The following is a 5,203-nucleotide window of genomic DNA, read 5'->3' on the forward strand; positions in this document are numbered from 1 at the left end:
AGCTGAAATCTAATCGCCTTAATTGGCAGATTCGTGACCCCTATTGCTCATTATTATCAAGGCAGGAATCCGGCTGGCAGTGAGGAGGCGAGTGTACGAGCGCACTCAACTCCGGACCGCGGGAAACCGCGCTCGCTGGTCGCACGTACGTTCTTTTTGCACAGAAAGTGTTCTGGTGAAACACCCCAATATGTGTGCTGTCCAATTACCACAGAATGCATCTACATGAACTGACCAGTAGCTTCTAAAAACCTCTGATTATGGCTCATTTCTTTTGACATTCAGTGTCTTGGATTTAATTTCACTGCATAAACTGGTAAAATGTTCTCACAACCGCTTCATATTTCAACCTAGTTATGATTCTTGTATATGTCTGAAAAAAAACTTTCCATTACATAAACACATTATTTGCACTTTCCCCCACTTTTGTCTCTTTAAAAACTCAGAAGTATAGGAATATACCTGCAAGATACCTGCAAGGTCTGCCAGAACTAAGCTCCAATCTTCCATTAGTGAGTCAAAAATGCTGCCACTCCTGCAATTAGATCTATAAGGTATACTATGTCAACATCAACTTAGTTCCACACTGCTGGGCTTCAAAACACCTATTTTAAAAATAAATATGAATAGGATTGTTTTCTGTAGTCCAGCAAGTGTTTTTTTTTATAAGTGCCTGAATAAACAAAGCTCTCCAAGACTAGAGAGAATACACTTACATCATTGAAGCTGGATGACACAGCAAACCTGGAATAGATCTGGTTCAGGACTGAAAACATTTGCTAGCAAATAGAAAATTACTTTAGGAAATCCATTCCATGTTTGCTGGATCAGCCAGCTTTTCTGATGAAAGTGTATCCTCTCCAGTCTTGGAAAGCTTTAATAAAGCAGGTCCATAGAGAGAAGAGAGTACAGAATTTAAAATAAAACATCTATGTTTGATGGCACCCAATCTATAGGGTGATAAAATGTAGGGAAGAGGCTATCACCTTCCTGTAAATGCCTGGAAAAACATGGAAGACAAATCACAGAGAAATAATAGATTTCTTGCTTCCAGGCTTCCAGGTTAGGGAGAACAAATATTTAGTTACCAAAAGAAAGTTTGGAGAATAAAGATAGAGGGTCCGATTTATGAAAGCTCTCTAAGGCTGGAGAGAATACACTTTTGGAAGTGAATCTGGGTGATCCAGAAAACATGAAAGGGATTTTTAAAAATAATTTGGTTTTTGCTGGCATATGTTTTTAACCCTGGACCAGTTCCATTCCAGGTTTGCTGGATCACCCAACTTCACTGATGAAAGTGTATTCTCTCCAGCCTTGGAGAGCTTTCATAAATCAGGGCCAAATAGTATATTGTATATGTTAATAAAGCTTTTATGTAATTTGAAAGAGGAAAGGAAGAAAACGGGACATTTTTCAGTTAAAGAAAAAGTTTTTAATAGGGTCATTTTTTTCTGGTATTCAAGGATACAGGAGAATGTCTTGTGTTTATAGCCTTGTTAGGTATCTGAACGACACCCCTACACCACCCCCAAAAGAAATCATTAAAAAACAAAATTTAGTTCAACTGATATAGCAAAGGATCTCTTTAATTTAATTTATAATAAAATATGTAAATAACTACTTGTTATATTAATTGTAATTGACATCTCTTTAAACTAAATATATCATATTAGAAAACCAATGGACTAGTAAATTCTACGACATGAAATTGTTACCTATTTCACAAAACAAATTGCTTTTCATGTTTGCATCAGTGTGTAGTTTATTATATTTTTCATATGTTTTCTTTTTTGATATCAGGAACATTTTAGGTTTTTGGTATACAGTGCAAAATGTGTACGCATAACTGACAGTATATGTCAAAATAACTACAATTGTTAAATCCTTATAAAAAATGCCTTGCAGATGATATGTATTCATACACTGATCAGATTGTTCTTCGGGTGAACATATGTATATTTTGTACAAACATGTCCTATTGCTTTTATTCAGAAAATCACTGAAAGGAACATACATACAGATTTCAATGATCAACAGACACACAATGATATCTTAATTACAGTCCAAACCCATGTTAAGGCTTTTAACTTTTTACATTTGCCAAACAAGCAGATGTGACACAGTTAATCACAACTGCATAAATAAGTCTAGGGGAACATTAAAGCTGCTATTTACAGAATATTGCAGGGGATGCTGGAGCCCAGAAAAGCAGCTTGTTGTCTAAATAGCCAAAGATCCAAACAGAAAAACAACTTGCTGTTTAAAATATTTGCAAAGATTGAGTTTTAATTCTTCCTACAAAGCATACATCAGAATTATCTGCATTTTGACTGATATCAGACTGTTTGTGTTTCCATGTTTGTGTGCTTCTCATGTGCATAGCTTTGTGGGCACTTTTATATACAGAGATTGACAAGTTAGGTGAAGACTGGATTAGAGTGTGTAAATGAGTAGAGAAAAAGTAAGAAATTCAAGAATAAATCTCTTCTCTCTGTGTTGTAAAATTTGCATAAGCATCTTTGTTTCCATGGTTAAAAAAACAAAAATCACAATCACAATGACTTGTGAAATGTGTTCCTTTTCCGGATATGAACTTCACAACCAGTCAGTTGTAAGCAAAGATAAAAAAAAATTTGAACATAAAACTAATTGCTTTGGCAATGAGTAGATTTAATGGTAGTTTAGGTCTATTACTAGGTGCATTGCTTAAATGTTATTGTTTCATTCTGTAAACATAAATGTAATAACTCGAGTAATTCATTTCCGAGAATATTGTATTTGGTTTCAGCAGCTTTGTAATGTTTTTATTCTAATGTATCACAAAGGGAAACACATTAGATAATTATAAAATATTCACTAGATTTCAATTCTGACTTGTGTCATTGATGCCAATGATAATTATGAAGATTTGAAATAAACCATTAATAGATATTGCTTTTTTATGGAGCCAGATAGAAGCTTTTAGATGACATGTATTTCTATAAAGGTTATTTATGACTTTTAAATAATGCTAATGGACAGACAAAGTTGGGCGAATTCTGGTAAATGAAGCTATACAGTGTCCTGGCTTTTATACTAATTGTGGTAGAATGGTTAGCATAATACATTTAACTTCTAGCTCTTATTTCATTTAAGCACATTCAAGACAAACTATGCAATTAATTTAATTGACATAACATCGAGGTGTATTTTTATAGTCTGCATTATCATTCAACTTGTGATGTTCATTACTAGACAAATTACACAATAGTCTTTTACTGCTGAAAGTATATATCCACTGACATTTTTATCACACCATTATTATTTCTAAAACAAATAAAACAATGCATAGAATTAAAGCACATGGGTAATATATACAGGTGACAAATGTTAATAAAAACTTTACCAAAGATGATGTAATTTCAGGTTAGTAATAATGAAAAATGTTCATCTGACACACTCCAATACCATTGTATTTCAGTAGAGATAAAAGTCAGTGAGTATATAGTCTCATAGTTAAAGTTAGTTAAAGCTCAAATTCAGTTAAACAGTTAAGATGTAATAAACCTTAATTTAAGTTCTGCTGCTGTCTGTACCCCTTTTAATGATTTCTACTCACTCTGCTTTATCTTTTAGTAGTAGAAATAGGAAGTAAAGATGAATTTTACTGTAAATAAAGTCCTGCCACCCAAAAGGCCACACCTGGATTAGGCCTGGCACTTGCAAGTAATACGTGTTGCAGCTTGCAAGACTTTGTTCCAAACAACATGCAGGGCTTCCCAGTCCTGCTCCTTTAACTTAATGATAAATCCAAGATCATTTTAGAATATTGAAAGACTTTTATTGGCTTTTTTGTAAACATAGGCTCCAACCCCTGAGAACTTTTGTGGTATGTATATTGTGCTAGCGGGGCCTTGGGGGATCGTTTAATTGGGAAACATGCACAACTAAATATATACGGATCTATGAATTGGGAGTGCAGGTGCCCTTGAAAAGTTAGGAGTTGCATGGTGTTAAATGAAAATCTAGGAGGCACTCAGCTTAAGGAAGTTATTAAGCTGGAAAGGGGGGCCCGGGGCATGAGAAGAAAGAAGGATAGGCGGGGGGGCCAACATGTCTGGTGGAGATAAGGTTAAACAAGGAATTAGAGGGTTAATTGTTTAGGTGGCTTTATAGGAAAAAGGGGCAAAGTCGGGGATATGTTGATAAAGTAAACAGTGGGTGGGGTGAGAAGTGATATTGGTAGTTGGAGGATTAAAGGGTTAGGCAGATTTCAGTCAGCAGGGAAAAAGATTCACATACTCCCTCACCTCAAACCAATTTTTTTTTTTTATGTTTAGGCAGGGTATGGAGTTGGCAGTGTTAGGAAGACAGGTGGTTTGAGGTCCTTGAGGGCAGTGTGTAGAGAAGGTGATGGAGTGGTGTGGAGAGCCATCTATGGTATGGAGTCCCCAAAATAGTTATTTTGTCGGAAATGCATTTGTTAAGGGATTATAGGCATAGTTGATATCGTTCCTGAGGCTGTGAAATGGGAGCATATCACGAAAATGCAGGTACCTGGTTTAATGGTGGTGAAGGTGCTGATGTTCTCGAGGACCTGCCACCTGAGGGGAGTTAGGCTGTTAGAATGTTGTTATAATGCTGTACTGTTGTAATGAAAGTTGTACTGATGTAATGGTATATGGATTAAAAGTGAAGTTAATATGTGTGAACGTTTTAAGGCATTGTGTAATAAACATCCCAAAGAAGGCCCTTGCATCATACCCGCAGGTGTCATCATTGTGGTGAAGGGGTGGTTGGGAGCCGGTGAAAACTCTGACTGTCCACAGTCATGTTTTTATTTATATATATTATATAAGGGCTTTTAGGGGACTATATAGAAAATGAAGTAAAGAAACACATATATTTACTCTTCTCATCAGAGAAAGGGGAGGATTACTACTGTGATATTTGGGGAATTGAAATCAGTGCAACACACAGTATACACCCATACAGTCTTTTTTGGGGGGATTTTGCAGGTGCTGCAGAGCCCTCTCAAAAATTTGACCCGGAAAAGGGATGGAATATTTAGCCCCCATTCTTTCCAATACATTCTAGAAATGAATCACAAATAAAGATCTGTACAGCTACTGTTCCGCTAATAACCACAGTCATATCCATGTCCTTAAACATGTCCTTTAATCTTTAGTCTAAGTAAAAATGAGAAAGATGCTGTCACACATCC

Source organism: Pyxicephalus adspersus, chromosome 5 (genome assembly GCF_032062135.1).
Source record: "Pyxicephalus adspersus chromosome 5, UCB_Pads_2.0, whole genome shotgun sequence".
In the NCBI taxonomy this organism is placed as follows: Eukaryota; Metazoa; Chordata; class Amphibia; order Anura; family Pyxicephalidae; genus Pyxicephalus; species Pyxicephalus adspersus.